Raw genomic sequence first — 15,828 nt, forward strand, 5'->3', positions numbered from 1 at the left:
AACTCAGGGCTCCAAGATCTTGCAGGACTAATATCTGGGTCAAGAAGTGCAGTTCTATTTTTTTTTTTTTTTTTTTTTTTAGAAATTCTGTTCTGGCTTCTCTGTTCTGTGGTCCTGCTACGGGCAGGGGCACATCTTCTGTGTCTCGTTCCCAGTGCTTTGAAGAGATCCCAGAGCAGCAGCAGCAGGCTCTGGGCATGTTGTGGGCTTGGGGAAGACGGGGCCCCAAAGCACAGGGCCCATGGAGGTGCATGTTCTCCACTATTCATAGATATTTAGGTCAGAAGGGACCATTATGATCATCTAGTCTGACCTCCTGCACAACGCAGGCCACAGAATTTCACCCACCACTCCCACAAAAAAACCTCACACCTATATCTGTGCTATTGAAGTCCTCAAATTGTAGTTTAAAGACCTCAAGGAGCAGAGAATCCTCCAGCAAGTGATCCGTGCCCCTATCTTAGAGACTGCAGAGGAAGTTGAAGCTTTTCTGTTTCTCTCCTCTCTCCCTGTCCTCTTCTCTTTGCTCCCTCCCCCTCCACCAGCCCCTTTGTCGACACTTGATCATTTACATCAAGTTGACATTCGCAGAGTTTACTCAGGGGTCTGTAATTGTATTCTTTCACCGGTTCTGCATTACCAACCATGAAAATGGAATCTTATCATCCCTGACCAATTTTTAATGTACAAAATGATTTGGCCGAGGTTCAAAGGGAGTCACAATTGAAATCAGGTGAATGATACATGTAGGGTTTTTTTCAGTTTCTCTGTGCCTTGATTTGATTTTTCTCGTATGGCATACAGGGAGAAGTAGCTTATTTTTTTTGTCTCTGCAAGCTATATAAATGTGTATATATACTGTGTGCATTATCTATCTATCTATCTATCTAATCATTTAAATTTACTTATTCACTGTGCGATGGATGACAGTGAAGTTTCCTATAATCTCTAAAAAGCAGTCAAACAATTGGAACAAAAAGCCTGCTGATAGTGCTCTGGGATTAAGAGGACATTATTAAATGAACCTCCTTTGCCACATGAAAAGGGACCTCTAAGACAAAAATAAAAAATCAGGGCAGAGTAAATCACCAAGTTGGCACCATAAGAAATGGGGGTTGGGGGTGGCAGGGAACAATAGGGAATCCTCCTTACTGAAATACATACCATCGCCAAAGGAACAGAGCCCTCCTGCTATGAAGAGATGAAAGGGGAGTTCCTGATATCACATGTTGTTTGAATTTTTTTTTATCCTTTGGAAGTTTAGTGTTGTGAATAATATGGACACCAATAACTCAGTCATGCCCCTTCTTTTAAGAATAGTTACTGAAGATGAGGGAATCTGTGTCCTTGTGTAGCTCCTATAGCTGTATTATTGAAGTGCCTCACGAATGAATGAATTTATGCTTGTGACACCTGTCTGAGGTAGGGGAGTATTGTTGTCCCTATTTTATGGATTGCAATAGAGTGACAGAAAGATGAAAGATGAAATTTTCAGACGTGGCCACTGATTTTGAGTGTTTGAGGTGAGAAACCTTGGGCCTCTCTTTTTTGCAGGTGCTGCTCACCCACTGCTCCTGTTGGGTACAATTGGATTTGTGAGTACTCAGAACTTCTGAAAATCAAGCCCAAGAGAAGTCAAGTTCCACTTCCAGTACCAGTGTTCACTTTTGGACCAAGTGACTTGTCCAAGTGCATTCAAGGAGTCTGTGGTCATGCTGGGAGTTGAACCTAGATCTTCCCAGTCAAATACTTTGCTAGAAGGCCATCTTTCCTACCAAGTCAGAGAATGCCAAATGGTGTAATAAAATGACTATATGCTTTGTGCGTGTGTATATGTTTGATGGGAACACCTATAGGACAGGGTGCCATAAAGGGGGATTTTTTCCTTAATATTCAGGGCAGATTGATGGAGGGCTGATGTCTTACCCTCAGTGAGAGTATGGGGTGGGGGGGGGGGGGGGAAGAGGAGATTTCTAATGGGGGTCACACTAATCTTGAAGTGGTTTAGGTTTTTTTTTGGATGCGGGGAAGGAATCACTAAGGGATGCTCTCTAACTATGCTAGTGCAAAGGGGCTCAAGGTGTCCCCTTTGAATAAGCCTTTCCTGGGGTGAGAGTGGTGTAAACAGCAAGATGCCATATCTGGTGCTGTCCATTTAATAAAAGGAAAAAAGGGATGTAGGATTAGAAGGTTCTGAGGCTGTTGGGAGAACAGTCCTTCTAAGATACCCTTAAGGTATCTTGGGAATCCAAGCCAAAGACAGAATAAAGAGAAATGCTCTCCAGGACCTGGTTTCCCTAGAGGCTCTGATGAGCAGGCAAAAGACTCTGAGCTAGGTTTGGTGTTGTCTCCTACAGCATAGCCCAGGAGGAGCGGAGGCAGTTTTACACCTTATTTGTGCTGCCCAGATTCTGGTTGGCTGCAGGGCCTGAAACAAGGCTGCTCTATCTTGCAGTGACCTTACTTGTGCCCTGTGTGAACTGCTCTGCAGCTCAGAATTCCCAGAGTGCCAAGAACAGCAAACGCATCTATATACTAGGAGCTGCGAAGGTGCAGCATTGGGCTGCTTACATTGTCCCAGTCACTGGCTTACGCTCCCATGTCTGTTGCTGCCTCCATACAGCTCTGATATGCCACTGCAGTTGCATATAGGGTCAGGAGCAGGGGCCAGAATGTGATCCACTGAGCGGAGAGAAGTGCAAATATGTCACAGGAGCATCCTTGGGGTCTGTCAGAGTTAGGATTTATCCTGGGGCAAGATGTGAAAAGTCACAGGCAGAAACAGCTCTGAGTAAACCAACTTGGCATTACCTGAGCCAGCCAATCAGAAATCAAATAAATAAAAATGCCGGACTGCCCCAGTCCCCAAAAATGTACTCTCTTTAAAAAATGAAAGTTGAGACTCAACCCTAATCACTTGCCTCCAGGGGCTGGAGCTTTATAAAAATATCAAATATTGCAAGGCTTGCAATAAAATTGTGCAGATTGTGAACGCTGAAATGTATACAATGAATGCCAAAAAATAATTGCTGGGAATGCAACATTAAAAGCCAGAACAAAAACCACCACCTCAGCTACATTCCTCAAAACTCTGAGGGGCAACGGGAGAGTGAGACTCCTGTGTAGCGATATCTTCAAAGAAGCAGAATTCCGGGTAAATAATTTCCCTCCTTTGAGCTACCAGATACCATCATCACAGGATTCCCACTTTTGGAGAGTAAGTAGCTTGAGGGATATCCTAAAATAAGAAGTAATGAGAGCTCAGAGTAAAGACAGTGGCAAACATCAGTTAAAGTGCAGTTGATGGAGCTAAGAGAGATAATTTCTACCCAAGCGGTTCAATATGTGAACGGAATTTCATTGTTTGACTCCTGTATGTGTGGCTGTAGAACATATTATAGCTGAGTAGAGCCAGCATAGGAGGGAATGGTATCTGTTTATTAGAGCTGATAAGAAACAGAATTTCTTTCCTGCAACATCCAAATTGGGATAAAAGAAATATCATTTGTGTGTGTGTGTGTGTAATAAAAATTCAGAAAAATTGTATTTTGAAATGTTGAAATGTTTCATTTTGGGTCAGTTCAGCATTAATTTGTCTGCCTGAAATGCCCCATTACAGAGAGACAAGGCAGGTGAGGTGATATCTTTTACTGGACCAGCTTCAGTTGGCAAAAGAGACAGGCTTTCCAGCTTACACAGAGCTCTTCTTCAGGTCTCATGGGAATGGTAGTTTGGGTGCTTCGTGACCCCATTCAGCCTTGTGGGCACACTACTTCTTCCCCCACACTGTCAGAGGGGCCTGGTCAGAACCCTGACTGGCTCTCAGCTCCCAAACAATCAGCCAGCGGGGAGGTAGTAACTGGCACTGAATGGCATGAGGTGGAATCGGAGCCTGTGTTGAGGGGAAGTGGAGTGGCGCGGTATGAGGCAGCAGCATCTTTACTAAAAGACTGCCCCCCGGCCAGTGACCGGGCTTATTCTTTAATTTTTTTTTCTGGGGGTGTGACCTTGGGGCTCAGATTTGGGTGGGCCTAGGTGCCAACCCACCCAGTCCCATCCATGGCTCCGCCCTTAGGGGGAGAGAGATTTGGGGGGCTGAGCCCCCACTAGCCCTAGCCACCCTGTCACATATCTATATAACCAGATGACGTCAGTTAGTTTTGCACAGGTGTCATTGACTGGAATTTAGTAAACAACTCCGCTGATAATGTAAAAGAAGGAATAGAATCTCACTCTCCTAGATGTGTTGACTATGCAGTACTAAGAGGAATAAAAAACAACAAAAATTTAATTTTGTCAGGAAAGTAGGCAGATGTGACACTAATTACACACTGGGAGATGATCTGCTTAAGAGGCTGCTAGTCATACACAGTCACTTTTCAGTCTAGAACCACACGTTAATCATGCGCTGTGTAATGGTGTCTGAGGAATGGCATGGAAGAAAGTGCATGGTGGCACTCAACTTCCAGGTTCCAGTCAGGTTTGTGTCTGCACGCCAAGAATAGAATTCATTATTGCTTTTTAATCTTACTCCTTATGTGAGACACTGTCAATTCAATTTAAGATCAGAATATAGAATTTTGTAAATCAACTTTATATAATGAAATTGAAAAGCTTCCATGATGTTTAAAAAATTGTCCATGGGAAGCTTAATTTTAAAGGAACAGCATTTCCCTGCATTGTTTGTAGTCCAAACATTGCAGCATCCTGCTAATGTATGAGAAACTGAGTAGAAGCAGGCAATAAATACAAATGAAATTGACTCCTCTCTCTTTCATTCTCTGCCTGATGTGCAAAAAGTAAACAAACTACGTATGTGGTGTTGAGTGTCTTTGTTGTGACAATCTAGTGTGTTTTTAGTATAACTAGATATAATATTTTTCAATGAAATCAGCCACTTGAAGAGTTCACCAAGCTTTATTGTACCAGCATTTTCTATTAATATATCATTTCTCTATCATGTATTCCTATATCATTTCCCCAGTCCTTGCATTTTTGAAACTGAAAAGTAACTTTTAATCTGAAATTCTTGCAAATATTTGATATGAGGGAGGCATGGAAGGAGGCAGTGATGGTGCCCTGTACAGGCCACTTATTTAGAGGACAGAGCAGAAAGTTGGTAGCTAGGAACCCCTGAGTTCTGTTTCTACCTTTCCGAGTGAATGACCTTAGTAACACTTTGCAGTTTATAGATAATGTTTAGTTAGCTAAACTTCATGTGAAATTAGGGGCATGCATGTAGGGCCGTGGTTTTGGACAGACCTATGCCATCCATTTAAAAACAATGATCTCAGTAAATCTCCATATGCAGGTCCAATGTTCCCTCTAATTTTTGACAGGCCGTGTGAGCAAAAAATTTCTTCTGTGCAAATTGTGCTTCTGTGCAAATTTTTGTGCACACGGTGTTGCACTGTGTGCATGGGGTTTAGGATCTGTGTGTGCGCGCACATGCACACAGCTTAGAGGGAACAGTGTGCAGGTCCATTTATTACAGCAAATGGGTTTTAAAGGGATAGTTGATGGCCTCTAGAGAGATATTTATAAAATCAGAGACAGTCTTTGTATGGATTCCTCATCAAGCACAAATAGACAAGTCACAACAAATTTTGTTTGCTTTTCCAAACTTATAGCAACCTTTTGAGATTTCCCCTCCCTCAAACCTTCCTCTCTCTCCTAGCTCCATCTTCCTCTTTCCATTGCCTTTCTCACTCTCCCATTCTTTTAATAGGACTACTTACTTCTCACGTCTATCTCCCTTGCCCCAACTCCTTTACCATGATCCCTAACTCACTCTTTCCAACAGTTTTCTCATCATTGCTGGTGTTTCTACTGGTCTGGCCATCTAGGTCCTAATGGACCTAGAAGGAGGCTGCATTCAAATTTAGGTTTCTCTGAGACCTTCCCATATCAGAAGCATCTCATGTCTGTTTCAGGGGAACCTTCTGAGAACATGAGCTACGCCATGAAGAAAGACCACTGATTGGAGATTGGAGGGAAGACTATTTGAACCTACTTAAAGTAATAGCTTGGGATGAGATTATGGTAAATCTTTATTTTTGAAACAACTTTGCTCAGCACTATTTTGATATCTACTGCTCAAGCCAAGATGGGAAAAACTAGGTTTGCAGAAACACAAGAGTCAAATATTTTTGGCTCTAGGTTCTAATTTATCTGGCCCCCATGTTTGGGGCAGCTTGAGTATGGGCAGGTAAATGGTTCTGGTGTTTTTCCCATCTTGAGAGAATACCATCCTGTTTACCCAGAAAATGCAGACAGCCAAACAAGAAATTATAGGGTTTGAACGCTCTTAAATAAATTCTTCCTGTTAGCAAATACTGGTGACATCAGACTGTTGTACCATGTTTAATTGAAAGTGGCAAGCAAACACTACACTACTGCTTCTAAACTGCCTGAAAGCTGTTGAAAGCTTTAGCATGTTAAAAGGAAAATGGCTAGATTCCATCTCCCTTTCTTTTAAATAGTAATAATAATAACCTTCCTATGGCTCTATAATTCCACGTTGTATTTATCAGCCTGTGCTTCAGAATACCTTGATTTTTGATCAACTGTATTTCTACTGATAATCCCTATGTGAGGCGATTAGCAAAACATTCAACTACTTGCTAAATGAAAATATGACAATGAGTTTGTTCAGGTGTAATTTATTTTTAATTGATTATAAGAATTCAAGTGTGTCTGTGTTATAAAATAATATGCTATGTGAGAAATACAGGCAATAACCTGGGCGTTACAACAGATTTAGGAAAGGGTACTCCTTGGTCTATATGCTGAGAGCTAAATGGCAGTCTGGTGCCAACAGTAGGGGATGACATTTGTAGAGTCTAATAGTTGCAAACCCTTCAGATAAGTCACCCTTACTTTTCCCTGGTCGGAGTCCTTCTGGAAAGGAAGATCACCTTTAAGGGAATGAGATTCCATAGAATAGGTTCAAAACTGATTGATTCTTTTCATATTGAGTCAATACGAGCTCCATAGTTTCTAAATACTATTTAACTATATTTGAATAACATGTTTTTAACTGGCTGGTACATTTTTTCTCTTATCCACATGAACTTGCACTTTTGCCAGTTAAAATTCATTGATATCATCTCTACTGTATGTCAAGTCTCCTAACACAAGCTGAGGGCTTACCCAACAGTTGATTAAATCTATTAAGAGAACTGTACTTGTTTAGCTAACTATTGCGGTTTTAGAATTCCATGATGAGCCTGTAATTAATCCTGTGCTGCAATTTCCAGAACATCATTCCACATGGGAAAAGGTGGCAAGGTTACTGTGTGGCACCAAAGACTACTGATTTAAATACTTTTAGCACTTCTATATGGTAGGGCTTATAGCTCCATTTCATACATAAATGACATAGCTAAATATTCCATTAGCCCCATTAACATCAAATTAAAGCTTTTTTCCTAGGAGATAATTAGTCAATACCCCATTGAAGTTCTTAATTTATTTCCTCAGAAAAGCCTATAATTGGACATTGTTCCCACCCAATACAGAAGAAATCATATGCGGAAGTGGTTGTTTTTATCCAGGCCCAGCTAGGCTCTTCCTAATGTGAGTCTGCTTTTACTGTAAGGCAGTCTGATTTCTGTTTATTATGTTGAACCCATGGCCTGTATGCGCAGAGGCATCCAGTCATGGACCAGAGGTGAGAGCTCAACTACAATACTACAAACTGTTCTAGGAGCTTCCGTGCCACAACAGAGGTCAGTAAGCTGAAGGGAGTGCAGAGAAGAATAACAGAGATGGAGAGAAGGATGGGGCTGGAAGAATTACTGAAAAGAAAAGAGCAAAATTATCTACAATAATTTGGGGATCTTAGTACTAAACAGTTGGTTAGGTTGCTCCAAGAGGGTATTATTGGGAGTGACCTGGAAGAAAATTTTAATTAGCTATCGGGAGAGACTTCCTAAAGTTGAAATCTATTATGGACTGACCCCACAACCCTATGCTCAGGTGAGTAGTTTCATTGGAGACAATTAGACTATTTGTTTGAACAAGGCCTGATCATGTGGTAAGAATTTGCAGGATCAGGCCTCTTACACTGTGAAACAGTCTTGCAAGAAAAGTGGTAGGGGTCTGTAACTTAAGTTATTTAAAACTAGAATGGACGAAGCCCTGGAGAATAAACTGTAGAAGAGACAATTTTGATGGTGGAAGAATGGCTTAGATTTCTTTTTCCCCAGCTGTAACTGTCTATGAGTAGAACATGTGGGAATCTCAGATCAAACATGGCTAAAAGCTATAAATGACAGTAATGGTTATTTAATTTCATAGAAAGTAGGTTACCTTTAACATGGAATTCTAAACTTGTGAAATATTAGTGACCAATAAGAGCCCTCATTTCATTTTTATCAGGAGAAAATTCTGTTATTACTCAGTTTTGAAAAACTTTAATTTTTTTTTATTTTTTGGGTGGGCAGGACATAGGGAGAATTGAATTTTTTGCTTCCTAAATGTATTTGTAAGTTCTTTAAGAAGTTAGGTTTAGTGGGAGGTAAATGACAAAGCAGGCAAATGCACTAACCGTTCATCTTTGTAGACCAAATTTCAACTCCCAAGTGAAATGCATTGGATGTCTCATTCCGGTTACCTATGCACATTTGTCTGCACCACAAAACTGTCACAGAGTTGGTTTGTCTGTGCTGTGGAAAAGCCAAGGACTTGAAAAACTGAGGTGCTGTGAGTCAGGATTGAAATGCATTATCAGAGCTGTGTTCAGAAACCATCCTGCTCTCTTCCTTTAGCCAGTGCAATCAGTCCCTCAAAGACCTGTGTATGGGATTAATATTTCATGCATGAAATGTTTCATGTACAGTAGTGACATAATAAGAAGAGGCAGTTTATTAGTTTGTGCATGCAAGAAGAATGGATTACAGAACAGGAAGTGTGTAAGCACTTGCCTTAAGATGCCATTTTTATTAACACCTAAGTTCATCATTCTATAGCAAACATGGTTCTGCTTTTCAGTTTTTTATTTTATTTTGCCAAACACTGTCTAAATGGGTAGCACCTCATTTTATTGTGTTTTTCATGCATATCTTGCACAGAAAGCAGCCCATGTGGAAAGACAGTGAACAGATAGCTACAGCTGTTGCCACTTATGCTCCAGAGCACAATTTTAGGAATTAATGGCTTCTAATCCTGAAAATAATATAGATACAGAATGGTGTTAGATTCCAAGCTGCCAAGCTGAAGTCCCTTGCTCTTATTTTATAAATATGTTTATAAGAGTCTGCCTTAATCTCTCAGCTGCAAGGAAAGCTTTAGAGATCCCTCTCAATGTTTGAAGCTAAAATTGTTGACCTTTGGCAACTCATCAGTAGCCAGGAAAATACACTGAGGTATCTCTTTGCTGAAATATTTAAGACAATTGCAAAGCACCAGAGCTATCAATAGATAAAGATTCCTTCTGGTCCTGCCATCTACTTCAGTGACTGAAAATAAATACAAGTGATTTCGGCACTTTTGGGCTATTGTTGAAGTGAGGGAATACACTGTGCTTGTTTTACAATTTCAGGTTATTAAAAACCACTAAACTGATAGGTTTCAGAGGGGTAGCTCTTTTAGTCTGTATCAGTAAAAACAACGAGGAGTCCCTGTGGCACCTTAGAGACTAACAAATTTATTTGGGCATAAGCTTTCGTGGGCTAGAACCTACTTCATCAGATGCATGGAGTGGAAAATACAGTTAGCAGGTATAAATATATAGCACATGAGAAGATGGGAGTTCCTTTACCAATTAGGGTGGATGTGGCCCACTCCCAACAATTGACAAGAAAAAGTGAATATAGCTCTACAAAAATAATTTTCCCTCTGTTGATATTCACCCCTTCTTGTCAACTGTTGGGAATGGGCCACATCCACCCTAATTGAATTGCCTCATTAGCACTGACCCCTCACTTGGTTAAGGCAACTTCCACGAAAGCTTATGCTCAAATAAATTGGTTAGTCTCGAAGGTACCACAAAAACTCCTTGTTTTTTTCACTAAATTGATAGTCCTGAAGTAATTTATGTAAGTCTCTATCTTGTTAGAATCAGCAAAAAATATTTTTTTCAGTCTGAGGTTGTTCTACTAAACTATAGAATATTAAAAATAATCACATACAAAGTGTTGCCAACCCCAATTTTTAAAAAAGAAAAAGCCCCCCAAAATCATGAGATTGGCTTAAGATCATGAGATTTCAAATAATAAATATTGGGTCTTTTTATTTGTCTTCTGGTTTCTGAGTCTTTAGAGGTTCATATCTTCAGGCTTTTCTCTGCTACTATGGTGATTTGAAATTTACTTATTTTTAAATGAAATCCAAAATACTCACCTAATAACATGCTAAGAAGTTGGGGTTATAAGAAAAATACCCAATAACATGAGATTCATAATAAAATCATGAAAATTGGAAAGATTGTTACATCTCTATATACTTTTTATTCCAATGGATCCCAAAGCATTTAACAAATACACACATTGACAACACTTTCCAAACCTGAGTACCTAAACAAAAGTGGTCTGATTTTCAAACATGTTGAGCACCCACAATTTCAGGTGACACCTCTGACAATCAGGCAATTGTTAATTTTAGGTAACATCTCCAAATCGAGGTGATAGTGACAGGTTATCGACAAATAAATTGCATTCTTATCTGTCTTTTTCTTCATGCTACGTTAGCAGTACTCTCATCAATAAATGTATTATTAAAAATAAAAGTGACTTCCAGGATGATAAAGTAACAGCCACCATGGGGAGCTTGACATTGCCAGGGTTAGTTTTGAAAGCCTTCATGCCAGTCCAGCTGTCTATGATTTACTTATATCTTCTTTGTGTCTTTCGTGTGAATTTCTAAAGTGGCCCTTATTTTTAAGGCTTTTGTCAGTTCCACGTGCTGACAGTTTAGATGAACTCAAATGACAGAACTTTTCCTGTCTTACCTTTCTCTCCTGTCTGATTAATCATTGTTATTGAATGCCTTCTGGAAGTAAGTACTATCCAGATTGGATGTTGGTGGTACTTTTGTCCCCGACTGTGAAAGCGTACAGTCATGTTACCCATCCACATCTATTAACAAAGCCTTTTGTAAAGGAGGGATGATCCAGTGGTTAGGCTCTTAGTCTGAGGCTCAGGAGGACCTGGGTTCAATTCTCAGCTCAGCCAGAAACTTGCTGTGTGATCTTTTTGGACAGGTATTTAGGTGTGTAAATAGGCACATAGTGGGATTTTCAAAAGTACTTTAAAGCCTAACTCCCAATGATTTCAATGTGGGTAACCCACTAGGCATCTACTAAATATCTGTAATAAATCGGGTCCTTGTGTCTTTGTCCATAAAATGGAGCTTTCTTTGTCTATGGAGTTGGGTGCCTCAGTCCCATTGACTTTCATAGGCTCCTTTGAGAATCCCAGCCCTATCTTGTGAATGCTTCACAATACGGCCTGTCTCACAGTGTGTACATAAAGTACCTAGCAAAATGAGGCATGGATCTTGGTTGGGACCTTTAGGTACTTCTATAATACAAATAATAATGAACAATTAAAAGATAAGCCTGGTTTGAGCACAAGATTGAGAGCTAGGAACTCTGGAGTGGGACTCTATATTTGGCAGGTTACTTGCCTTTTCTGTTCCCTAGCTGGAAAATGGGTATGACACTGCCTTTCAGAAGTGTTCTGAGGGTTAATAGTTACATATACCTCTGAAGATAGAATGCATGATGCAAATGCTAAGTATTTAGCTGATGAAGAAAATGTATCTCCATGAAGTCATGGAGATATTGATGTCAAACGCAGACAGTAGTACAGGGCCCAAAGCCGCAACAAGTTATGTTGGAAGAGATGTTACAATAGGTTTAGAAGAAGACAGGTTGATGGAATGTACTAATAATGTGAATTATGCATAGATATGACTTACATGAAAAGAATCCAGTAGGTTGCACAGATAATAACATGAGGAACAATGTGGTTGATGTTGTTCTGACTGATTAGGCCAAATTTAGCAAGATATTACTATGTTCAGCCCGTTAAAGGAAGACAGTACAGGATGGTGAAATATAGGAGCCATGTAAACATTGAGCTGGAGAGAGCAAAGTTAATTAGCAAAGATAATGATAGTCTTATGAAAAAAGAACTTGTGAAAAGCAGAAATTGTTTCCAATGCACCACAGATTTCAAGTTCTATCAGCAAAAGCATAAAGAAAGTTATCAAGTATAAAAATTAGATAAAAAATGCATGTAATAATAGAAATCACTGAAAGAATGAGGGGATTAATAATACAGTAAGATAAACAAAAGAAGCAAAAAGAAGCTCATGGAAAAGAACATTGACAGTAATGGGATAAGAACAACAAGGCAAGTGAACATAAATGATATATGGAGAAAAAAGGAGATTGAGGACAAATCATAGGACCCAAAGTTCAGACCATATGAGGGTAGAGATTACAATGGACAATGACTGTGAAAATAATCGCACCCACCAGCGTGTAAGCATGAAATGATTTTTCAGCATTTGCTTGTCATAATGAGAAAGGTTTCCACTGATTGTCATACAGTGTGTCTCATAGTAAAGTTCCAGCGTTCAACATTGAGGTCTTGTCTACACTATGCAATTAAGTCGACCTATGTTAAGTCAACTTACAGCCACTGCAGTAATTACTGCAGTTTTTCATGTAGAATCATAGACTATCAGGGTTGGAAGGGACCTCAGAAGGTCATCTAGTCCAAACCCCTGCTCAAAGCAGGACCAATCCCAATTTTTGCCCCAGATCCCTAACTACCCTCCTTCTCCTGGTGTGCGCATCCTCACCAGAAGTGCTTCCACCGACTTAAGTGGGGCAGTGGGGAGGGGGGTATGACAGCCCGAGCTGTCAGCCCTGTCCGGGGTTCCCAGCTGATGGCCTGGGGTCTCCATGCCCAGCAGCAGGGCTCCCAGATGGGAGCTCTGCATGGAGTTGATAGCACGGGCTATTAGCGCCAGGCACTGCGGTGCTGACAGACAATGTAAGTAACGCAGTGTCTACACAGACACTGCACCATCCTAACTACATTGACCTAAGCGCTACGCCTCTCGTGGAGATGGGAGTTATTAGGTCAGTATAGTGGGGGGCTTACATCGGCAGGAACGACGCCATAGTGTAGACACAGAGTTAGTTCGACGTAAGCTGCCTTATGTCGACCTAACTCTGTAGTGTAGGTCTGGCCTGAGCGTGGCTTAGAAAATTTGTCCTAGTGATACTCCTGACCTTGTTACCTCTCAGTCAAGCTTACATTTGGCTGGGATTCATTACTTCATGTTTCAGCTGTTTCTCAGAACAGGGCAGATCTGTGCGAAGATGTTGACTTGTCAAGAGTTAGGCAAGTTCTCTGTAGATGTGTTCCAATACTTAAGCAGACTGAGGTTCAGTAGGGATTTTTGCCATTGTCCTTGGCTTTGTCCAGCATGTGTTTTGCAGTTTGGACTGTTTTCTGAGCAAGACAGTTGCTTTATGGCTTAATAACATGGACATGCTATGACATGGGGCTGTCAAGCCTTTTTAACTATAATTAAAACCATCCCCCAAGGAACATTTTAAATCAGAATGCATTATAATCAATGTGGACTTTGTATCTGTGTAGTAACTTCATATTCTTTTGCATTAGCTCATCAGATATTAGTTTTCCCTAACATTAGTGTTCCACTCTAGGAACTCTTATCTGCATAAACTTTTCTTGATGCAACCCCATTCCATACTATAATTTCATATATCTTTATTCAATTTCATGTCATATTTTCCCAGAGCAGCATCTTTTGCTGAGCAATGAGCTATCGAGATCTCCAGTGCCAAGGAAAAACGGCAAAGAGTCCTGTGGCACCTTATAGACTAACAGACTTATTGGAGCATAAGCTTTCATGGGTGAATACCCACTTTTACAGATCCAGACTAACACAGCTACCCTTCTGATACTTCGTGCCAAGGAAGGTCATTGTGATAATTTGTAGATATAAAGATTTTTAAGGCCAGAAAGAACCATTATGATCAACTAATCTGACCTCCTGCATAACACAGGCCAGAGAATTTAATTCCTGTCATTCCTGCATCACGCTTAGAACTTCTGGTTGAGCTAGGGGATAACTTTTAGAAAGACTGATTGGATAATTTTGATTTGAAGACTTCAAGTGATAGAGTATACTCACGTCCCTGGGTAAATTGTTCCAGTGGTTAATTATCCTTATTATTAAAATTTTTTACTTTATTTCTAGACTAGCTTCAGCTTCCAGCCACTGGATTGTGCAATGCCTTTGTCTGCTAAATTCAAGAACTCTCTGCTATCAGAAATCCTATTTCCATGTATGTAATTATAAACTGACGTAAGTCACATATTAACCTTCTCTTGGATAAACTAAAGATTGAGCTTCTTTATGCTCTGGGTGTAAGGCAGGTTTTCCAGGCTATGAATCTGGACACTGAACTGGATATAGTGCTTTGAAATCTATGGATGAAAAGTGCTATATAAGAGCTAGGTAGTATTATTTATTTATTTATTTATTATTTTATTTAATAATAATAATGGAGGTAAATGGAGTTCTCTGTTAAATGTGAAAAAATATGATGAAATAATTAATTATTTGCCTATGTTAATTATGCAGCTCTGTTCCTGTGGCATGTCCTTTCAAAAGTGCTGAGGGAACCAGTCCCCAGCTAATTCCAAGGGTCTTATCAGCATAAAGTTAACATTCCTTATAGGGAGTGGATCCCATGCTGGAGGTTAAACATGGGCTAGGCACTTAAGCAACCTTTATACTGGGGGGTTCTCAAACTGGTGGTCGGGACCCCAAGAGGGGTCACGAGGTTATTACATGGGGGGTTGCGAGCTGTCAGCCCCACCCCAAACCCCGCTTTGCCTCCAGCAGTTATAATGGTGTTAAATATACAAAAATGTGCTCTTAATTTATAAGGGGAGTCACACGCAGTATGTGAAAGGGGTCACCAGTATAAAAGGTTGAGAACCACTGCGTTATACTGTCAGATGAGAAAAACTGAATGCATCTGATGAAGTGAGTTGTAGGTCACGAAAGCTTATGCTCAAATAAATTTGTTAGTCTCTAAGGTGCCACAAGTCCTCCTTTTCTTTTTGTGAATACAGGCTAACACGGCTGCTACTCTGAAACCTGAAACTCTTTGATGTATGGCCTGGTATAGGTGCCAAGTGCACCCTATTGGTGGCAAAAGAAGCCCAGACTTCTGTACGGACAGCAAATATAATGAAAGAGGAATTAAGCAAGATCAGTTTTGTTCAAAGAGCTACTTATTCCCCTGCTAGAGCATGTATTTTTTTCTGAGTACAACGCTTGCATTTTTCTAGCAGAATTCCTTATACTTTATCTGAGCACTCAAAATCTACATCCGACTGCTGGGTGGAGTGAGCCTGAAGCAGGATGAAAGACCTATCGGTGTTTGAGACAAAAGATCTGGAGATAATGGCAGGAGGAACAGATGTTCCAGTGCTCTGATGAAAAGACCTGAGCATCTGCACTGTTGAACTGGCATTGGGATGCTCAGGATGATGTGAGCTTTGGGCTATGTCTTGTGGGAAAATGAATACACATTAGCTATTCTGCCATAAAATCCTAGTGCAGACAAGACACTATAACTTTACTATGAGGTAGGTAGGCAGGCAAAGTCTCCCAGTGTGGCGTGGGGTATAGTGTTGGCTTCAACAGTGGAGTTTGCTTCCTCACATATGGTGTGAGTCTGTTGATCTTCAGAGCATGCTGCCAAGTTCACCTGGTTTCCAAAGATGAAGGGTGATTCAATGGCAGCTAACAGGCCCACTGAAACGG

The 15,828-nt window shown here is 40.5% G+C and overlaps 1 long non-coding RNA gene across 1 annotated transcript in view; it reads left to right on the plus strand.

Moving 5' to 3' along the window:
- Window positions 1–3,501, plus strand: part of LOC122466165 — a 32,832-nt gene extending 29,331 nt beyond the window's left edge. The window contains exon 3 of the long non-coding RNA XR_006291477.1: window positions 1,555–3,501. This is a non-coding gene — a long non-coding RNA (uncharacterized LOC122466165). The remainder of the gene's footprint in view (window positions 1–1,554) is intronic.
- Window positions 3,502–15,828: the final 12,327 nt, after the last annotated feature.

Source organism: Chelonia mydas, chromosome 6 (genome assembly GCF_015237465.2).
Source record: "Chelonia mydas isolate rCheMyd1 chromosome 6, rCheMyd1.pri.v2, whole genome shotgun sequence".
Lineage (NCBI taxonomy): Eukaryota > Metazoa > Chordata > Testudines > Cheloniidae > Chelonia > Chelonia mydas.